At 51.7% G+C, this 23,387-nt stretch overlaps 1 pseudogene; it reads right to left on the bottom strand.

The window, feature by feature from the left end:
* Positions 1 to 13,211: 13,211 nt before the first annotated feature.
* LOC147971763 (uncharacterized) overlaps positions 13,212 to 23,387 on the bottom strand; it is a 47,925-nt pseudogene continuing 37,749 nt past the window's right edge.

The following is a 23,387-nucleotide window of genomic DNA, read 5'->3' as shown; positions in this document are numbered from 1 at the left end:
GCGGTGCCCCCCTCCACCGTAATCCACCTCGATCATATCGTAGCGGTGCTTAGGCGAAGCCCTGCGTCGGTAGCAACATCATCACCATCATCACGCCGTCGTGCTGATTGAACTCTCCTGTGAAGCTATGCTCGATCGGAGTTCGTGGGACATCATCGAGCTGAACGTGTTCTGAACTCGTAGGTGCCGCGCGTTCGGTACATGGATCGGTCGGATCATGAAGACGTTTGACTACATCAACCGCGTTCTCATAACGCTTCCGCTTACGGTCTACGAGGGTACATGGACAATACTATTCCCTCTCGTTGCTATGCATCACCATGATCTTGCATGTGCGTAGGAAATTTTTTGAAATTACTATGTTCCCCAACAACCTTCTCCTTCACGAGGCCAAAAATTATATATATATATATATATATATATATATATATATATATAATTCCTACCACAATGAACTAGATGCATAGGATAAATTTTTTGGTGAACTCCAATTCCAGGATCCAATATCATCACATAGCCTATACCATGCCAATGCTTTTCCCTTCAAAGATAAAGGGAAAAACTTTCTCATCACCTCATCTCCGGGTAAACCTGCAAGCTTAAACAATCCACAAATTTGTTCCACATATATCAAGTGCATATCAGGATGTTCGGTTTCATCTCCTGCATAAGGATTAGCAAGCAGTTGTTCTATCATACCCGAAGGAATTTCATATTGAATATTTTCAGTAGGTGCAGTAGGTTGAGGGGTAACTAATTGTGGTTCCATACGAGGTGAAGATACCCCGAACAAACTCCTCAAAGGATTGTTTTCCATAGTAACAAGTGACAACAAATTTCAGCACACTATATAAATGTTTCCTTACCAAAGGCGCTTCACTCCCCGGCAACGGTGCCAGAAAATAGCCTTGATGACACACAAGTATAGGGGATCAATTGTAGCTCTTTTCGATAAGAGTGTCGAACCCAACGAGGAGCAGAAGGAAATGACAAGTAGTTTCCGGTAAGGTATTGTCTGCAAGTGCTGAAATTGTAAGTAGCGAGTAGTTTGATAGCAAGATAATTTGTAACGAGCAAGTAACTATAATTGTAACAAGTATGCAGCAAGATAGCCCTATCCTTTTGATGCAAAGGACAGGCCAGAACGGTCTCTTATAATAAGCAAGGCGTTCTTGAGGGTACACGGGAATTTCATCTAGTCACTTTCATCATGTTGGTTCAATCTGTGTTCGCTACTTTGATAATTTGATATGTGGGTGGACCGGTGCTTAGGTGATGTTCTTACTTGAACAAACCTCCTACTTATGATTAACCCTCCCGCAAGTATCCGCAACTACGAGGAAAGTATTAAGAATAAATTCTAACCATAGCATTAAACTCTAGGATCCAATTGGTCCCTTATGGAATAGCGCATAAACTGGGTTTAAGTTTCTGTCACTCTCGCAACCCATCATCTATTTGCTACTCCACAACGCATTCCCTTAGGCCCAAATATGGTGAAGTGTCATGTAGTCGATGTTCACATGACACCACTAAGGGAATCACAACATACATACTATCAAAATATCGAACACATATCAAATTCACATGATTACTTGCAACATGATTTTTCCCGTGACCTCAAGAACAAAGGTAACTACTCACAAACAAAAAACATGCTCATGATCAGAGGGGTATTAATATGCATAATGGATCTGAACATATAATCTTCCACCAAATAAACCATATAGTAATCAACTACAAGATGTAATCAACACTACTAGTCACCCCCTAGTACCAATCTATAGTTCCGATAACAAGATTGAATACAAGAGATGAATTAGGGTTTGAGATGAGATGGTGTTGGTGAAGATGTTGATGGAGATTTCCCTCCCCAAGATGGGAGAGTTTTTGGTGGTGATGATGACGATGATTTCCCCCTCCGGGAGGGAAATTCCTCCGGCAGAATCGCTCCGCCGGAGGGCAAAAGTGCTCCTTCCCAAGTTCCGCCTCGAGGCGGCGGCGCTTCATCCCGAAAGTCCTCCTCTTATTTTTTCTAGGTCAAAACCACTTATATACCAGAAGATGGGCACCGGAGGTGGGCTGAGGAGGCCACAACCCACCAGGGCGCGCCTGGGGGCCTGGCGCGCCCAGGTGGGTTGTGCCCACCTAGTGCCCCCCCCCTATGTTGTTCATTGGCTCCATTATTTATTATATATTCCATAAAAAATCTCCGTGAAGTTTCAGCTCATTTGGAGTTGTGCAGAATAGGTGGCCTGACGTAGCTTTTCCAGGTCCAGATTTCCAGCTGCCGGAATTCTCCCTCTTGGTGTGTTCCTTGCAAATTATAAGAGAAAAGGCATTAGAATTACTCCAAAAAGAATTATTATGGATAAAAACATTGTAAATAATAGTAAGAAAACATGATGCAAAATGGACGTATCAACACCCCTGAAGGGAAGTTAATCTATTCGAATAGTCGTGTCCATGGTAATGGACACTCGGAGTTGTATCCCGATCTATACAACTCGAACTGGATACTGGAGATGATAAATGGATATGAAGGCTCCAGGATCGCTTTCTTGCAGGGAGTCAAGGAAGGATCTTTGGGCGTTGTTACTACAACATGCTTACTACTTATATTTTGCTAATCTTCACTCTTCTAATGCTGCAAGATGCTAGTCTTCCATAAGTTAGGCTTTCCCTTCTGTCGGATTTCTGGTTCCAGCAAAACCCTTAAGGTTTGAACAATGGGATGCGCGCGAAGATCTTCCCCTACCAACTCACGCCCTCAACCTCGCCACGATCCCTAAGGCTAACTCGACGAACTTGCAACACAAGGGACACAAGATTTATACTGATTTGGGCCACCGTTGTGGTGTAATACCCTACTCCAGTGTGGTGTGGTGGATTGCCTCTCAGACTGAGGATGAACAGTACAAGGGGAAGAACAGCCCCCTGAGGAGAGGTGCTCTTGTGCTTGGTGAGTTTGTGTGGTTGGGGATGATCTAGCCCAGGACCAGATGGCCCTGGCTATGGTGGTGGCTAGCCCTATTTATAGAGGCCCTGGTCCTCTCCCCAAATATTGAGCGGGAAGGGAGCCAACAACAGCCAATTTGAAAGGGGACAGCTAGTACAAGTTATCCTGACAAAAGCAGTCTTCGCCTACCAAAGGATCTGGTGGTGACGCCGCCTTGGGCTCAATGGTGACCTCCGTCTTGCCGTCCTCCTGGTCTTGGTCTCGTTGCACCAATAAGGAAACCTTTGCTTGATGCCTTGGTACTCTTCATCTGCGCTTGCCTCCTTCATACCAAAGAGGAACAAGGACATTGTGCGCGCTGGTGCCCGCCTGGCACCCGCCTGGTCTCGATCGTCATGGCTCAGGTCATTGGAACCTCGCGAGATTTGCCTTGCCTTGATCTCTCCGCCCCTCGCGAGCCAGCCTGGTGAGGCCGCTCCTGAGGAGGTCTTGTGGCGTCCACCTCGCGAGGCTTGGCCCCTCGCGAGGGTCTAGAATGCTTGTTGGTGAAGATGGGTCGTACGGGCCCGCTTGCAGGGCCATGCCGTGGGCCGCAGGCAGGCAAGTCTGGGGATCCCCGTTCCCAGAATGCCAACACCTTCTCTTCTGGCATTTCTATAGTTTAGTCCAAAGATATACCACATTCCTTTGATACTGATGCGTACTTAGTTTATATTTGATGTAAGTCTTGCGAGTACTTTGGATGAGTACTCACGATTGCTTTGCTACCTCTTTTCTCCTATACCCGATTGCTGCGATCAGATGACGAATCCCAGAATCCAAAGGCCACCACCGGCGACTACTACTACCCCGAGGGTGCCTACTACTACGTGGAGGCCGCCACCGACCAGGAGTAGTATGGAGGCTCCCAGGTAGGAGGCCTTGCGTTTTTTATCATTGTTGTTGTTTGTGCTAGCCTTCTTAAGTCGGACTTCTTTACCTTATGTTTGTACTTAGCTATTGTTGCTTTCGTTGATTCAGTTGTATTCGAGCTTATGTATTCGAGCCCTCGAGGCCCCCGGCTTGTAATATAAAGCTTGTATGACTTTAATTTGTGTCTAGAGTTGTGTTGTGATATTTTCCCGTGTGGCTCTGATCTTGATCAGACACATTTGCGTGTATGATTAGTGCATGATTAAGTCGGGGTGTCACAAGTTGGTATCAGAGCCGACTGCCTATAGATAGCCCCCTTTCCAACTCCTTGGCCGAAGTTAAGTCTAATCTTTGAAAAGCTTTTACTAACATTATTGTGTGGCTTGCAGGCCCACGTCACAATTGGGTGATATTAGGATCTTTTATTCCTCGTCTTTACTCTCTGACTCTGAACTCTCTTCTACTCTCGTTAAATGATTTTGCTAACTCTAACATTAGGTTGTCGTGATCACATCCACCCGGAGAGCTGGATTATCTACAAGTATTCCATTGAAAGTATAATGAATGATACACACACTGTCTTTTGACATCTTTGAACTCCTTCTGTTTCAGTTGCGCCCTGCAACGCAGATCATCCGCTAGACCATGGCTGTTGATGCGACTGGGTTCCCGGCCATTCTGGTCGACCACTTCACCCTGCTGGGATATCACTGGTACCTCTAGTACACCGTGTACGAGGATTACCGCGAGTGTAACTAGAAGCAGTACCGCGCTGCGGTTGTTAAGTATGATCGATGGGATAACTCCACCCACGAGTTGGACACCTTTTAGTGTGTTGGAGAGACCATTGAGGTGGCAGTCCATGATGCTGCCTATGTGGCTATCACCTGCCTCTGTGGAGAGCACCCTCTCTTGGAGGTGACTGGATTCAGATACATCCCATACATCCCAGCTGGGGATGAGACTGGGAACTACACTGCTGTTTGTACCCCCTACATGAGTCATCGTTACGACCCTCGGGGTTATGGTTCGGTACATTGAGGCTCTGGATCACACTTTTCGAGCTCTGATTGTCGAGTTGTACGGCACTAATGCTTGTCACTATGATACTCTGACAGAGATGCTGCCCGCAGTCAGCGCGAGGATTCAGCCAGAGTACATCCTTTACCCACAAAGGACAGAGCTGCCACTAGATATTGTGTGGCCTACTATTGGAGCTAATAACCCTGCACATGGACCTCCCCTTCCAGTTCGGGACTAGTTCCTGCACCACAGTGTTCACGGAGCACATGATCCTTCTCTCGAGCACCGTCTGGCGTTTCGTCACCTGCAGCTACCTGACTTCAGAGGTTTTCCCCGACGTTGATGTAGCATATCGTTATGTCCCGTTGTTGTATCCTCCACCGTGTGCCTGCATGCTGCCTAGTTGGTCTAGACTACCTTTCCCTTTCTAAACAGGTACTTTTGGCTTCTTACCTACTTTATGTATGGATATGCATGTCATGCTTTACTACTATATATGATGTATCTTTTGCGCTCTTTTCATTGTGCATGTTACCTCATGAATGACTCTTTGTCTCTGATATTGCTCCATGCTAAAATATCACTGTTGCATTCTAGCAGGATGGTTAGACCCGATGGTCGTGACTGTGGTGCCAACAGTGCACCACCACCCGAATATATGGCTGGAATGATACAGCAGTTTGAGCTGAATCGCATGTTCACCGAAGGGGGCATGGCTTAGTTTCCGTGCCCCAATATGAATCAGCAGCCAGCCCCAGTTACGCTGTGAGATTTTACGTGCCTCAACCCTACCATCTACCGTAGCTCAACTCAGCCCCTTGACGCTAATGACTGGCTCCACGACATCACGTATGAGATGGACTTTGCTGACGTTGCCCCTGCCAGCTATGTCACTTTCGCATCCTTTTTCCTCAAGGGTCCCGCTGCTCAATGGTGGGACAATCACAGGCATACTCAACATGCAGGAACAATCATTACTTGGCCGGAGTTCCAAGCTGCATTCTGTGCCCGCTTCATTCCTCATGGAATCATGGAGAGGAAGAAGCGAGAGTTCCGCAACCTTACGTAGGGCAACAAGACTATGGATGCTTATCAGCGGGAGTTCCTCGACTTGTCCCGCTACGCTGAAGAAGACATTACTACTGATGCTCGTAGGAAGGAAAAATTCCGTGAGGGACTTCAACCCGATATCAAGCTTGCGCTCTTGGTTCATGACTTCGCTGACTTTGCCACCTTGGTGAACAAGGCCATCCAGGTTAAGACTGGTCTTCGGGAACACTAAGGATCCCTCAGGCGCAACCGTGATGTTGGCTCATCTTTGGGCCCGTTATCGCAAAAGCGTAGGATATGGATCCCCCACAGCATGTACCGCCTAGTTGCCCCTGCAACAAGCCAGTCCTATCTTGCACCTCGTCTGCCTCCTCCACCACCGAGGCAGCCTCTTCGAACTGCACCACCCCGTTCTCCTACTCCCAACCTGTCGGCGTTCTGGGAACGGGGGTCCCCAGACTTGCCTGCCTGCGGCCCACAGCACGGCCCTGCAAGCGGGCCCGTACGGCCCATCTTCACCAACAAGCATTCAAGACCCTTGCGAGGGGCCTAGCCTCGCGAGGCGGACGACGCAAGACCTCCTCAGGAGCGGCCTCACCAGGCCGGCTCGCGAGGGGCCAAGCCTCGCGAGGCAGACGACACAAGACCTCCTAGGGAGTGGCCTCACCAGGCTGGCTCGCGAGGGGCGGAGAGATCAAGGCAAGGCAAATCTCGCGAGGTTCCAATGATGTGAGCGATGACGATCGAGACCAGCCGGGCGCCAACGCGCACAGTGTCCTTGTTTCCTCTTTGGTGTTAAGGAGGCAAGCGCAGACGGAGAGTACCGAGGCGTCAAGCAAAGGTTTCCATATCGGTGCAACGAGACCAGGACCAGCAGGACGGCAAGACGGAGGTCTCTGTGGAGCCCAAGGCGGTGTCACCACCAGAGCCTTTGGCAGGCGAAGACTACTTTTGTCAGGATAACTTTTACTAGCTATCCCCTTTCAAATTGGCCTTTGTTGGCTCCCTTCCCGCTCAATATTTGGGGAGAGGACCAGGGCCTCTACAAATAGGGGTATCCACCACCATAGCTAGGATCATCTGATCCTAGACTAGATCATCCTCAACCACACAAACTCACCAAGCACAAGAACACCTCTCCTCAGGAGGTTGTTCTTCCCCTTGTACTGTTCATCCTCAGCCCGAGAGGCAATCCACCACATCACACTGGAGTAGGGTATTACACCGCAACGGTGGCCCGAACCAGTATAAATCTTGTGTCTCTTGTATTGCGATTTCGTCGAGCTAGCCTTTGAGATCGTGGCGAGGTTGAGGGCGTGAGTTGGTAGGGGGAGATCTTCGCGCGCACCCCAGTGCTCGAACATTGAGGGTTTTGCCGGAACCCGAGATCCGACATTTGGCGCACCGGGTAGGGGTGCACCGGAGTTTTCCTTCCGTCGATTCATGCTCCACCATCTTCACGCCCATTCTCCATGGCTGGCACCCTTCCGACTGGATCTACCGGTGCCCACAGTGATGCTTGGGGGCTCCGAGCCCTTGCTCCCGCCTTGCGGCAGGTGCGGTGGCCACCCAAGTTCAAGATGGAGATGCCGCCGCGCTATGACAGCGCGGCGGACCCGTCGGCTTTCCTGCTAGCGTATGAGGAGGCCGTCCTTAAGGCCGGGGGTGACGACAAGGTCATGGCCAACTGGCTTCCCATGGCCCTCACTGGCGCGCCACGCGCATGGCTGCTCAACCTCCCCGGATCCACGGTGGCATCTTGGGAGGAGTTGCACGGCCTCTTCGCTGCGCGCTACGCGATGCCAGTGCACCACGCAGTTGCGGCCCTCCTCGGCGGCTCACAAGCACCGCCCTTAGATCGTCACGTCAAGCCGTTCTTTGGCCAGATCAGTGCCACTTCCAGGTGCCCGGGGGCTCCGTCGGGCTGGGCCGCGCCCGAAGCCGACCTCACCTTCGACTCAGGGGATCATCCCGCCTCCACCATCGTCTCGGGCGTGCTCACAATGCTTTGCACGCCCACCATCTGCCATGTGTCCATCACCAAGACGCTCATCGACGGCGGCGCCGGCCTCAACATGCTCTCCATCGAGGTCTTCAGCCTTCTTCACATACCGCTCGAACGGCTCCGCCCTAGCAAGCCTTTCTCAGGGGTTGATGGAGGCTCCACCCGCTCCCTGGGGTAGATCCGCCTCCCCGTGACCTTCGACACGCGCGACAACTACCGCACCGAGCTCATCGACTTCGACATCGCCCACATCGGCCTCCCATGCAACGCCATCCTCAGGTACCTGGCCCTGGCTCAGTTCATGGCGGTGACCCATATGGCCTACAACCACATGAAAATTCCCGGGAGCAAGAGTGTCCTTACAGTAGTTGGGGACACCAAGGAAGCCTTGATGACGCTCAAGCTCGACCTCAAGACCGCCGCAACAGCGCAGCCCGCCGACGCGGATACCTCCAAGGCCAAGGGAGCCACACCAACCAAGAAGAAGCAGTTTTTCACTCAAGACAAGGCAGAAACCAAGCAAGTGCCAATCGAGGAGGACGTGTCCTTGGGGGCAACCTTTACCATAGGCGCCAACCTCGAGCCTGATCAAGAGGAGGCGCTGGTGAAGTTCTTGCGCACAAATAAGGAAGTGTTCGCTTGGGAGCCCGATCAGCTGGTGGGGGTTCCAAGAGGGGTGGTAGAGCACCACCGAAGGTGTGCCCCAACGTACGCCCCGTGAAGCAGAGAGCGAGGCAGCAGTCCACGGAGAAGCAAGCTTTCATCGTCCAAGAGACCTGCAAGTTGGAGGCTGCGGGTCATTCACGAGGTTCGGTACCCCGAGTGGCTGGCAAACCCCGTCGTCGTGCCCAAGAAGGGCGGGAAGGAGCGAATGTGCGTTGACTTCACCAACCTCAACAAGGCCTGCCCTCAAGATCTGTTCCCTCTTCCACGCATCGACCAGATCGTCGACTCCACTGCTGAATGCGACTTGTTGTGCTTCCTGTATGCATTCTCAGGATATCACCAAATCAAGATGGCGGTAGAAGATGTGGAGAAGACAGCCTTCTTGACCCCGTGTGGCGTGTACTGCTACACTTGTATGCCTTTTGGACTGCGCAACGCAGGCGCAACCTTCCAGCGGCTCATGCACATCGCCTTGGGTCGGCAGCTTGGGAGAAACGCTGAAGCCTACGTCGACGACATCGTGGTGAAGTCTCGGGGGGTGAGGATCTTGATCCAAGACCTGGAGGAGACCTTTGAAAGCCTCCGCCAGGTAGACCTGCGACTCAACCCAGAGAAGTGCGTGTTTGGCGTCCCTTCCAGTAAGCTGCTGGGCGTCCTCGTGTCCCACAGGGGGATCGAGGCCAACCCAGAGAAGGTCAAGGCCATTGAAGACATGAGCCCACCGCAGACCCTCAAGGAAATGCAGAAGCTTGCTGGACAGGTGATTGCATTGGAACGCTTCATTTCCAAGCTGGGAATGCGCGCCCTACCTTTCTTCAAGCTGATGAAGAAGAAGGGCCCATTTGAGTGGACCCCGGAGGCCGACCGAGCATTTCAAGACCTCAACAGATACCTGACCAGCCCTCCAGTGATGGTGGCGCCGCGACCTCTCGAGCCCCTAGTGCTTTATCTTTCCGCCACTCCCTACTCCGCTAGGACGGCTCTAGTGGCGGTTCGGGAAGAACACCGAGCCAAGGGCGCATCGCGCCGAGCTGCACCCCCCAGTAGAGGCAACGCAAGACCAGGAGGGCGCCGCAAGGGCCGCGGCAGCGACAGCAGAGGATCAAGCTCAGCAAGACGACGCTCCGACACCCGCAAAGGCCGCGACAAGCGATCAAGCATTGGGGGATCCACCACCTCAGGAGGCACCCCAACTCATGGAAGGTGCAGTCCTCATCAGCGCACCTGCCCTCGTCGACCACCCGGTATACTTCGTTAGCACGGTGTTGTGGGATGCAAGAGCACGGTACCCCACGCCTCAGAAACTCCTAGTCGCGCTCCTGGTGGCCTCACGTAAGCTGCAGCACTACTTTCAAGGCCACCCCATCAAGGTCGTCTCGGCCTACCCACTGCAGAGGGTGCTCAGGAGCCCCAACTCCACCGGGAGGGTCACCGAGTGGAACATCAAGCTGCGGGCATTCCAGTTGGAGTTCAGCACCACCAGGATCATCAAGGGATCCACGCTCGCCGATTTCGTGGCAGAATGGACGGACGCCCCGGCGCTTGAAATAGGCGAGGACCGGTCCCTCTCGCCGGGAAGTGAGGCGCCCGACGGCTGGGTCATGTATTTTGATGGTGCCTTCGCGTGCCAAGGCGCGGGGGCTAGAGCAGTGTTCATATCGCCCACTCAGGACAAGCTCTACTACACTGTGCTGCTCTGCTTCTAGCTGGGCGAGAAGGTCTCCAACAACATTGCAGAGTACGTAGGCCTCATAGCCGGCCTCAAGGCTGCGGCGGCACTGGGGTAAAGCGACTCACCATCAGGGGCGACTCGCAGCTCCTCGTCAACTTCTCCAACAAGGTATATGAGCCGAAGGACGAACACATGAAGGCATACCTCGCGGAATTGCGAAAGATGGAGAAGCAGTTCCTGGGCTTGGAGTTGCAGCACGTGCCCCGGGGAACCAACAAGGAAGCCGCCAACATCGCCAGAAGGGCATCCAAGCGACAGCCCCAAGAGCCTGGCGTCTTCGAGGAGCGGCTCTTCAAGCCATCGGCGACGCCACCGCTTTCAAGGACAGCGCAGCCTCGGGAGGAGCTCCCGCAGCCACCTGCCGCGGGAGCCCCATCCTGTGGCCCGACTTCGGGAGCGCATCTACTCTTGGCGCTCGAGCCCCAGGAGGGATGCTGGACCAAGGAATTCAAGGAATACCTGATGCAAGGGGCTCTGCCGGAGAAGGAGGAAGACGTGGAGCGTGTGGCTCGGCAAACCATGGCATACTACATCCAGGATGATGAGTTATACAGGAAGCAGCCAAATGACATTTCATTGTGTTGCATCTCCAGGGAACAGGGGAAAGAGCTGCTAGCCAACATACATGGCGGGGACTGCGGGCACCACTCGTCGTCACGAACCCTCGTCGGCAAGGCGTTCCACAGCGGATTCTACTGGCCTACGGCGCTCAACAACGCAGCTGAGCTGGTGAAATCCTGCGAGGCCTGCCAATTCCACGCCAAGCAAATCCATCGGCCAGCTTAGGGCCTCCAGACCATTCCACTCTCGTGGTCGTTCATAGTCTGGGGACTGGACATCCTGGGCCCGTTCCCTCGAGCACCTGGGGGCTACCAGTACCTCTACGTCGCCATCGACAAGTTCACCAAGTGGGCGGAGGTGGAAGCCGTCCGCACTATCCCAGCCGGCTCTATGGTCAAGTTCATCAAGGGCCTCGTGAGCCGATTCGGGGTCCCCAACCGCATCATCACCGATAATGGCTCGCAGTTCAGCAGTAATCTCTTCAAAACGTACTGCACTAACCTTGGAACGCAGATATGCTACGCTTCAGTGGCGCACCCCCGGAGCAATGGCCAAACTGAACGCGCCAACGCGGAGGTCCTGAGAGGCCTCAAGACCAGGACCTTTAAAAAGAAGCTCGAAGCCTGCGGCTGGGGCTGGCACGACGAGCTGCAGTCCGTGTTGTGGTCCATCCGCACCACCTCCACCAAGCCCACGGGCGAGACCCCGTTCTTCCTCGTGTACGGAGCAGAAGCGGTCCTCCCTCACGAGGTCAAGCATCACTCCGCACGGGTCCTGGCATTTGATGAGACACACCAGGACGCCACGCGGAGGATGGACCTCGTGCTGGGGGAGGAACTCCGCCACGAAGCTGCACTATGGGCGGCAAGATACGAGCAGGCACTGCGGTGGTACCACTATCGCAGCGTCCGCTCCAGGACGCTCGAGGTGGGTGACCTCGTCCTGAGGCGGGTGCTCTCCAAGGAAGGGATGCATAAGCTCTCACCCATGTGGGAGGGCCCGTTCAAGGTCGTCCATGTCTCCAGGCCCGGCGCTATGCGTCTGGAGACACAGGACGGGGTACCCATCCAGAACGCCTGAAACATCCAGCACCTCCGGAAGTTCTACCCATGAAGAAAGGCCCAACACCTGTGAAGCAAGGCCCAGTGCCTGTGAAGATCTCCGCTCGTGACACTCTCACATAATAATGAGTGGGGTTGTACACGCCCCGGAGTCTCAGGAGTGCCGACCTCGGGCCTCGGGGGCTCCCTCCCACGTCCTAGTGGCAGCACTTAGCTCCGCGCTGGTGAGAAGACATGAAGACTATACTAGGTGTCGGACGCGGCTTTTCATTTGCTTTCCGTGGTTGGCTCGCCCTCTTTTAATTCAAGTTTGCTTCTGGTGTTCTTTGCTGATTTGGTTCTGTCGCCTTCTGCCTCTGTTTCCATCTTCAGTTTAGCATGTACTCTCTCTCGCATTCCTCGTGAGGAGCGTTTTCCCTTTTCTGCCTTTCGTCTGCTTTTCACGAGGCACCCTCGTTCGAGCCCACAAGCTGGCTCACCTCTCCTAATCCGTGCCCCTCGGGTACCATGATACAAAGCACTGCGTCAAGGCCATTGGCGCCTGTGACCAAGGCTCGGGTCAACGATAAGCCTCTTAACGAATTTTTTGCATTTCCTAAGCACCTACCAGACCGAGGGCGCCTCGACATGCACCAGGAAGCAAGCACCTCGTGAGGAGGAGACTACTCCGAGCAAGTCAGGCTAAGTTATCTCTACACAAAACGAAGATGTTGCTACACGGCACAGGAATGATAAACATAGCATAATACCTAAGAAATCATATTTTGTTGTACGCCCCTCCGGGGCCCATGCTAGATTCTTTCTTAATACAGGAAGGAAAGGAGGAAAGAAATAAAGGCGACGCATGCCCCTACGGCGGTCCGCGAAGACGGGCTCTTGGCGTCGTCCCGAGCTCAGCCAGACCCCTCCTCGCGCTTCACGGAGGAGCGGCGGCGGGACGATCCGCTGCCGCCTTCGAAGCGGGCGTGGCGGCTGGTCGTAACCACCACTGCTGGAGCTGTCGCCGGGGGAAGAGCCATCGTAGCTGGACAAGGCGTGGTTCGCACGAAGGGTGTGTTCGCCCTCATCCTCATCACGACCATCGCCAAGGCCGAGCACCTCCTCGCCGTCGTTGACCTCAGGGCAGCACCCGGCGCGGCGACCATCTTCCCCAAACACCCTCACGTAGAGGGTCGTGTCACCGTCATACTTGAAATGGAGGGTGCACCGCCTACCCAGGCCACACGCACGGGCAAACATCTGCTAGCCATGGGCCAGGGCTATGTTGCCCGCGACGGAGACCTCAACCACGACCCAGGAAGCCCTGCGGCAGCAGTCGTCCGCGTGCAGCCAGAGCCCGCCTGGACCTGAGGCCGGTAGCTCGTCGGCGAAGAAGTGTGGGAGCTGAAGCCAGTTGCCGGCCGGGTTCTCCGACCAGACGATGAACTCTGGCAGCACCTCCACCGAGGGGAAGCGCGGCCGGGGAGGCCGCGACCACGGCACGTCTCCCTTCATCAACAGGACTGCCACGACTAGAGCGACCCCTGCCACGCGAAGCGGCACCGCCGCGGCTGCGGGGGGTCGTGGCGTGCTTGCGAGGATGGCCGCGTCCACGCTTGGGCACCAGAGAGTCGGGCCCCTCGCGAGGGGCCTTCCCCTTCTCCGCGGCGGAGAACCTCTTCGACGGCGCCATTAGTATCGCAACTGGCAATGGAGCGAACAGGGAGAAGCAAGCGGAATGGGAAGAGATGGGCGACGACGAGGGCTCTGCCCCCCTCCCCATTTATAGCAGAAGAAGGCCAACCGGCGCCCCCCACGATCACAGGTGATGATGGTTTTTCCTTGCATGCAGCAGGGACTCGTTAAGTCGGGCAGTTGCCGAGGCAACGTGGGGAAGCGGAGACGCCCACGTCCAATTAGCCACCACGCGTCGACCAAAGCCGCAGGCTATTGGGGCCCGCGGCGCTCCGCGCTTGCCCTTTGGCTTCGCCTCGAAGCCAAGCCCGAGCGCGCCTTGGGCCCGGGGGCTACTGTCGGCGTTCTGGGAACGGGGGTCCCCAGACTTGCCTACCTGCGGCCCACGGCGTGGCCCTGCAAGCGGGCTCATACGGCCCATCTTCACCAACAAGCATTCAAGACCCTCGTGAGGGGCCCAGCCTCACGAGGCGGACGACACAAGACCTCCTCAGGAGCGGCCTCACCAGGCCGGCTCGCGAGGGGCCAAGCCTTGCAAGGCGGACGACACAAGACCTCCTCAGGAGCGGCCTCACCAGGCCAGCTCGCGAGGGGCGGAGAGACCAAGGCAAGGCAAATCTTGCGAGGTTCCAATGACGTGAGCCATGATGATCGAGACCAGGCGGGCGTCAGCACGCACAGTGTCCTTGTTTCCTCTTTGGTGTTAAGGAGGCAAGTGCATACGGAGAGTACCGAGGCATCAAGCAAAGTTTTCCATATCGGTGCAACAAGACCAAGACCAGCGGGACGGCAAGACGGAGGTCGCCGTGGAGACCAAGGCGGCGTCACCACCAGAGCCTTTGGCAGGCGAAGACTGCTTTTGTCAGGATAACTTGTACTAGTTGTCCCCTTTCAAATTGGCCATTGTTGGCTCCCTTCCCGCTCAATATTTGGGGAGAGGACCAGGGCCTCTATAAGTAGGGCTAGCCACCACCATAGCTAGGGTCAACTGATCCTGGACTAGATCATCCCCAACCACACAAATTCACCAAGCACAAGAACACCTCTCCTGAGGAGGCTGTTCTTCCCCTTGTATTGTTCATCCTCAGCCCAAGAGGCAATCCACCACACCACACTGGAGTAGGGTATTACACCGCAACGGTGGCCCGAACCAGTATAAATCTTGTGTCTCTTGTGTTGCGAGTTCGTCGAGCTAGCCTTTGAGATCGTGGCGAGGTTGAGGGCATGAGTAGGTAGGGAGAGATCTTCGCGCGCACCCGAGTGCTCGAACCTTGAGGGTTTTGCCAGAACCCGAGATCTGACACAACCCCCATGATGGGTTGTGCTTCAATTGTGGCCGTCCAGGTCACCGTGCTAGGGAATGCTATCAGATAAGAACCATCTTGCACTTCATCCAACTGGCCGTGTAATAATCAGCCCGACAACAACAATGCCACACCTTATGGTCATGGTCAGGCTAACAACAATGATCTGAATTAAGCTCAAGACCAGCTTTCTACTGTAATGGGTACTCTCCTTGTTAATTCAGTATGAACATCTGTTCTATTCGATATAAGAGCATCACATTCTTTCATATCAGAAGATTTTGCATTCATGCATGGCATTAAGTAAGAAAGAGATGCACATTCCACTAGTGGTAAACACCCCCGCGGGCCAATGTCGAACCACCATCGTTAGCCACAATGTCGCCATTGAAATTGAAGGGTTAGAATTCCATGCCTCTCCCATTATTCGGAAGTCTTCCAATATTGACCCCATTCTAGGAATGGATTGGTTGAAAGCGCATACTGCTTCAATTGTGGGTGCCACTAAAACAATCCATCTCCTACATCCTTCGAATGAGATAGTAAGCTACTATGCTCGTCTTGTCCAAAATGCCGAAGCCCAGATTTATCTATTGAATGTGTTGAACGCAACACCTCCTGAGGGAATTGAAAACATTCCAGTCATTCACGAACTCCAAGATGTCTTTCCCGAAGAACTCCGAGGGATACCTCCTGTTCGAGATGTCGAATTGGTCATTGACTTGAAACGAGGCACCACTCTTATCGCCAAACGACCCTACAAGATGCCGCCTCATGATCTCCTTGAGCTTAAGGAGGAAATCGACAAACCTCATTGCAGAGGATTCATTCGTCCTAGTTCCTCTACTTGGGGAGAACCTTCTTTCTTTGTGAAGAAGAAGGATGGAACGAATCGTTTGGTCCAAGACTACCAGACTATCAACTAAGCAACAATTCAGAACAAGTATCCCCTTCCTCGAATGAATGATTTGTATGATCAACTTGTTGGATCCTCGGTCTTCTCTAAACTCGACGTAAGGTTGAGTTACCATCAGATCCGGGTGCGTGAAGAGGATATTCCAAAAACCAAATTCGTTACTCGCTATGGTTCATACGAGTACATCGTCATGTCTTTCAGCTTAACCAATGCTCCAGTGACATTCTCTCATCTGATGAACTATATATTCATGGAATACCTCGACAAGTTCATCATGGTTTATCTGGATGATATCCTTGTATATTCCAAGAATAAAGAAGAACATGTTGAACATCTTCGTATTGTTCTGGAAAAGCTTCGAGAGCATAGGCTATATGCCAAATATTCCAAGGGTGAATTCTGGCTACCCGAAGTAACCTACCTTGGTCATGTAATCTCCAAGGATGGTATTACTTTAAACCTAGAACGGGTTCAAGCTATTCTTGACTGCACTTCACAGAAGAATGTCAAGCAAGTCAGAAGCTTTCTCAGACTCGGCAACTATTGCCGCATTTTTGTCGAGAACTTCTCCAAGATTGCCAAGCCGCTAACTAACCTTATTCACAAGGGTGTTAGGTTCGAATGGACAGAAAAGTGTCACAAAAGTTTCTAGGCACTCAAGGACAAGCTGACTTCTGCCCCGGTGCTTGCTCCTCCAGATTCCCAAAAGGGTTTCGTCATCTATTTCGACGCATCTCGTCAAGGACTAGGCTGTATCCTTATGCAAGAGCGGAGGGTGATTGCTTATGCCTATCGTCAGTTGCGCCCTCACAAAGAGAACTACCCAGTTCATGACCTTGAGCTTGCTGCAGTTATCTATGCACTGAAGTTGTGGCGACATTACCTTCTCGGTAGTCGTTGTGAGATCTTCACCAATCATCTGAGTCTGAAATATCTATTTACTCAGCCAAATCTGAACCTCCGTCTATAGCGATGGATGGAAGCTATTACAGATTATGACTACGGTATATCTTATACTCCTGGCAAGGCAAATGTCATGGCCGATGCCCTGAGCCGCAAGTCTTATTGCAACAAATACATGGTTCATAAAGCTCAACCCCTCCTTCATGAAGAGCTTCGCAGGTTGAACCTTCACCTTGTTCCATAGGGTTCTCTGAATAACCTTGTCCTGGAACCAACTCTTCTGAAAGCTATTAAGTTTGCACAAGCCAAAGATGCTAAGGTTGATCAAATGAAATGGTATCTTGCTTTAGAGAAAGCCAGAGATTTCTCTCTTGCTGAAGATGGAACCTTGTACTTCAGAGATCGCATTGTGGTGCCCCGATTCGAGCTTATGACATAGAAGGTGATGAAAGAACCACATGACACCCCTTTCTCTATTCATCCGGGAAGTACCAAGATGTATCTAGACATCTGTCAGAAGTACTGGTGGTCTAAGATGAAGCAAGACACTGCTCGATATATTGAAGAATGTGACGTTTGCCGTCGGGTTAAAGCAGAACTTCAGAAACCAGCTGGACATCTTCAACCACTCCCTATTCCTGAATAGAAGTGGGATAAGATTCAGATGGACTTCGTCCCAGACCTTCCCAATTCACAAAAGGGTAACGATGCTATCTTTGTCGTCATTGACCAATTCTCCAAAGTTGCTCACTTTCTGCCAGCCAAGGAGACAATCACTGTTAGTCAATTAGCAAACTTCTGTATCTCCGGAATTGTAACCCTCCACGGCATTCCGAAGGAGATCTATTCAGACCGTGGAAGTATATTCACTTCAAAGTTTTGGGACAGTTTCCAAGAAGCAATGGTAACTCATATAACCTGGAGCACTACTTATCATCCCCAATCCCAAGGCCAAGTTAAGTGAGTCAATCAAATTCTTGAAGACATGCTTAGGGGTGTGTCATCTCGTTCGACAAGAAGTGGGAAGAATCTCTCCCTTATGCTGAATTATCTTATAACAACAGCTACCAAGCTAGCTTGAAGATGGCACCCTTCAAGGTACTTGATGGATGTAAGTGACGAAAACCTCTGAATTGGTCAGAAACTGAGAAACTGCCGCTCATTGGTCCAGACATTATCCGACAAGCTAAAGAGCAAGTCTGCATTTTCCAAGATAATCTCAAGGCGGCCCAGTCCCGATAGAAGAGCAATTATGAACGTAAACACTAGGGATCTATGTATCAACCTAGTGAGCAAGCTTATCTGCATATCACTCCTTTGAGAGGCACTCATCGGTTCAGAGTCAAGGGCAAGCTAGCTCCTCGCTACATTGGTCCCTTCCGCATTATCGCTCGTCATGGACTTGTGGCTTATCTACTGGAATTGCCACCTCAGTTCTCTCACGCCCATGATGTTTTCACGTGTCACAACTTCGTCGCTGCATCAAGGATCTGCACCGTGAAATGGATCTAAAATTGATCGAAGTGCAAGATGATCTCACTTACAAAGACCATCCGGTTCGCATTCTTGAACAAGCTGAATGTTGAACCCGTCAGAACGTTACCAAGTTCCTCAAGGTGCAGTGGTCAAATCATACTGAAGATAAAGCCACTATGGAACACGAGGATAATCTTCGTGCGGAATATCCCGATCTTTTCCCTTCCTTCTCTTAATTATCGGGATGAGAATTTCTTTTAGAGGAGAGTTGTAACACCCCTGTGTAATAGGGTACAACAACCTCTGTGTTTAAGCTAAATCATTTTGCTAAACAGTGCTTGATCACCTTTGATTCCATATCTCATGTCAAAATCCACTCTGAATTCAAATTCAAATTATAAGTGAAATAAATAAATTCACAAACATGAAAACTAAAATATTCATAATGTGGAAAGTAATGCATAGATAATTATGGTGAAGAAACCAACATTTTACGAAGCGCTTAAATGCCCTAAAATAATTAAAACAGGGGCCAAAACAATAATTTAAATGTTTTTTAAATTATAAAAATTCCAAACTAATTTATCTAAGTGCCAAACTTTTTGTGATAGTGGCCTAACTTATAACACTAATTTAGGAGCAAGTTTTATATTTTATAAAAGTATTTTGTTTTAAAAAGAATTAGAAAACGGGAAACATGAAAAGGAAACACAAAAGGAAACAAAAAGAAAGGGAAAAAACCCCTTGTACCCCCGGGGCCTTACCCACCGAACCAGCCCAGGTGGCCAGCTGCCCCCTCCCCGTTGTCCTCTACCCCGCTACATGCGCATGGGCTTCTGGACACCCCCGATGACCGCCACAGCCTCGGCCGTTGCCGTGGCGGCCATCTGCCGCTGCCCAGGCGCCTAGTTGTGCCCCGGCACCACCCTTGAAACCCTAACCTCTCCCACTTCCCCATCCTCTCGCCCTCACTCCCCTTCGACATCACCCTGTCCCGACACCACCGACGCCGATGCCACCGTGATCCTCCGCCTGTCGCCTCTTCGTCGTCCCTCCTCGAGCCTCGCCGCCCCTTTCTCTACAACCGGGGGTGAGCCCTCTCTCGACCCCGCGCCCGTTTCCCCATCCGCCCCTCCGTCCCAATGCTGCCCCGCCTCGCGCCTGTGCTTGCGGTGAGCATGCACTCACCCGCCGTAGGCCACGCCCGCACGTGTGCTTTGCTCCTCCCGTTGCCGCACCCGCCTATGCTCCGTGCGCACCCCTGCACACGAGGCCACGCCCATGCTGCTCTGCCTAAGTCGCCTGCCTGCTGCTCCTACCGTTGCAGCTCGTGTCGCTGCTGCTTGCAACCCGCCTCCGGCTGCCTACTGCCGCCCGCGGCCGCTACCTACCAGCGCCCACGCGTCGCTCGCTCCTCGCGGCCCCGCGCTGCACCTGCTGTCGCCGCAGCCATGCTCTGCCTCGCCATGCTTCGACACCCGGCCGCGTAGTCCCGCCGCCCCTACTTCCCCGTTGATGCCCAACGCCGGCCACGCGTGCTGCCGGCCGCGTCCGTGCCCGCCTGCCTCTGCCCGTGGCCACCGGCGCTCCTCGGTGAGGCCGTGTGCGCGAGCCCAGCCATAGCCGGCTGGCTCCCTGCTAAGTGGGGCCCGGCCCCTTATAGTTAGTACCAAAAAAAGAAAAAAATAGATATTGGTAATAGTTAATTGATTAATTAATTAATAACTTAATTAATTAAGTAATTTTGTTAAACTAACATACTATGACATGTGGGTCCCAGGACCTAGTTGACCACTCAACTATTGAGTGGTCAACTGTTGACTAGACCCCCCCCTAGACCCACTGTCAGCCTTTGGTGCACTATTGTGTGCACTCTGCAGGGTGCACATAGCAATTATCCTTTTATGTTCAAATTAATATTATTTCTGAATATTGTTTACAACTTTGAAAAATCATATTAATTAAACTGTAACTTGGATGAAAATAAGTTACATATGAAAGTTGCTCAGAAAAATATAACGAATCCGGATATTCTATCCGTTCATCTATCATATGCCTCTAGCATGATGAACATGGATCCTTCCCCACCGATTCATGTGTCCGAAAAGTGCCAAACGCCAGGAAAACATTCCCAAATGTTTTCCCGCTCCATCTGTATCATGTAGCACTGCGTTAGGTCACCCCTAGCACTGAATATTGCCATGGCATGCATCGCGATGCATTTTTTTGCATTATATTTATTGTTTCTTCCCCCTCTTCTCTCCAGTAGACACCGATACCGACGCTGCGGCTGAGTACGACTACACCCCTGATGATCAGCCACTCTCGGTAGAGCTTCCAGGCACGCAAAACCCCCTTGATCATTCCTATATCGCCCAGTTCCTTCTATCTCATGCTTTCATTAGATTTTGCTATTGTTGTTCGTTTGTACCTATTCTGATGCATAGCCTGATTTTGTAACCTACTATTGTTACATACCTTCTTATCCTATATGCTTAGTATAGGTTGGTTAGTGAGCCACCGGTGACCCCTCACTTGTCCCTGTTGCCCCCGCTTTATGATCGATGACTCGATCAACATGATCGACGTCCTGAGCACGACACATCCCATCACCCCCCTTAGTTGTGCGACACTTCAGGCTTACTATCGACTGTTTTACGGTGATACCTTGTATAGTACTTCTGACGAGATCTCTGTAGTGTAGTTAATCGGTCGTGGTCTACGAAGGGTGATTCCTCCTTCATCACTCTCGATAACTACTATGTCGTGCAACACATCAAGAATGAACCCTCGAGGGTGATTCATCCTAGTTCACCTTGACGATTATATCAAGTGGAATCCATCGAGGGTGATTCCTCGGATTACCCCATGGTGTTATGGACACACGGTTATTTTGACTTTACCCAAGAACCATGATGAAATCGGGTCGGCCCCGAGGGGTACCCGCGAGTGATGTGAAGTCGGGTTGACCTAGAGAGTATCGGCGAGATAACTAGGCGACACGGCAGGGCATTCTTAGCCCTTATCGTACGTCCGTGAGACAAGGCGACGAGACCATAGATCGTGGATCATTGATCGTCTCCGCGCGCTCCCAAGACACTAACATTTGGATATGTGATCCAAGTAGGCCTCTAGCCTTTTCACACTGACCACCACGCGGGAATAAGTATGGGCACTCTGCGTCGTACAATCCTTCCGAAATCTCACTCATGTCAGCGGTTTAGTGGCATGCGCCTGGGTTGTCCGCGTAAGCACCTGCTTTGTATAAATAAGTAGCCAGGACTAATCCCGGTTGTCCTCGCAATGCGCAGGATTGCAAAGGACGATTGGCCCATGACCCCTTCGCATTTATGATGTAGACTAGCATGCTGGCCTCTTTGTTGAGCTAGGTAGGAATACGACGTGTCGATGAGCTGAGGCCAGGCATGACCCGGGTAAGTGTGTTTGGCCGGAGTTAATTGAGCATGTTGGGTAAGTCTGTGCACCCCTGCATGGAAGTTAATCTATTCGAATAGTCGTGTCCATGGTAACTGACGCCCGGAGTTGTATTCCGATCTATACAAGAACTGGATACTGGAGATGATAAATGGATATGATGGCTCCGGGATCACTTTCTCGCAGGGAGTCAAGGAAGGATCTCTCGGCGTTCTTACTACAACATGCTTACTACTTATACTATGCTAATCTTCACTCTTCTAATGTTGGAAGATGCTAGTCTTTGATAGGCAAGGCTTTCCCTTTTCTTCTAGCATTTCTGTAGTTCAGTCCAAAGATATAGCCCCATTCCTTTGATACTGATGCATACTTAGTTTAGATCTGATATAAGTGTTGCGAGTACTTTGGATGAGTACTCACGGTTGCTTTGCTACCTCTTTTCTCCTATACCCAATTGCTACGATCAGATGACGGATCCCAGGAGCCAGATGCCACCACCACCGACGACTACTACTACTACCCCGAGGGTGCCTACTACTACGTCGAGGCCGCTGACGACCGGGAGTAGTTAGGAGGCTCACAGGCAGGACGCCTTGCCTTTTCGATCGTTGTTGTTGTTTGTGCTAGCCTTTTTAAGGCAAACTTGTTTACCTTATGTCTGTACTCAGATATTGTTGCTTCCGCTGACTCGCTTGTATTTGAGCTTATGTATTCGAGCTCTCGAGGCCCTGGATTGTAATATAAAGCTTGTATGACTTTAATTTGTGTCTAGAGTTGTGTTGTGATATCTTCCCGTGAGTCTCTGACCTTGATCGTGCACATTTGCGTGCATGATTAGTGCACGATTAAGTCAGGGCATCATAGGTCACTATTAAGATGGATACAAGGCTAGATCTGATTGTTGCCAACTCAGAGTTGCAGTGGAAGAATAGTTAGCTTAGATCGTTCATGAAGTTTGTCGAACCATCCATGAGATCAACGATCCGACCGTGCTTCACTCTCCAGAGCTAGGCACCGCCGGAGAACTAGAGGAGGGAGGAGCATCCTCACGGCAGAGCAACTTTTTTGGAGAACTAGAGGGAGAGAGGGGGCTTGTCTTTTGCACAGGAACTTTTGTGCAAAAGAGGGGCGCCCACCTTGCGTATATCTCTCTTTGTTTGTTTGTCTCTATGTGTGTGTGCGCGCGCGCGTGCGTGTGTGTGTGTGTGTGTGTGTGTGTGTGTGTGTGTGTGTGTGTGTGTGTGTGTTGGGGCAGGGGAGGCTGACTTGGAGGAAGGTCTCCCCCTTGAGGCGGTGCACCAAGGGTTGGGGTCAACCCCCAAACCCTAGCTGCACCAAGCTAGGCTTGGCCGCCAAGGAAAGGGGCGCACCACCCTATTGGGCCTTAAGGCCCATGTGGCTGCCCCGTATAGGACTTTTCCTATTGGGGTTGGACCAAGGCGCCTCTTTTATCCTAGGGGGCTTCGGGAATTCCTCCTACGTAATTATACATGTTCCGAAACTCTTCCACCTTCGTGGTTTTATACGGTACGGTTTTCTCTAAACGCTTCTGGTTTCTCTAAAACACTTCCGGTTCTCTCTCGAAACAAATTCGGTCTCTAAAACTTTTCCGGTGATACTCTCCTCAGCTCTTAACTCAACTAGTACTCAACAGATCTTAGACCCTTAAGTATGTGACCTTGTAGTTTTGATGAAATATAGACATGACCG

This window comes from Triticum urartu, chromosome 5A (assembly GCF_056163025.1).
Source record: "Triticum urartu cultivar PI428250 chromosome 5A, HENAU_Tu73, whole genome shotgun sequence".
NCBI lineage: Eukaryota > Viridiplantae > Streptophyta > Magnoliopsida > Poales > Poaceae > Triticum > Triticum urartu.
Note: the sequence above shows the minus strand (reverse complement) of the source record. Positions and strands in the feature narration are given on the sequence as shown.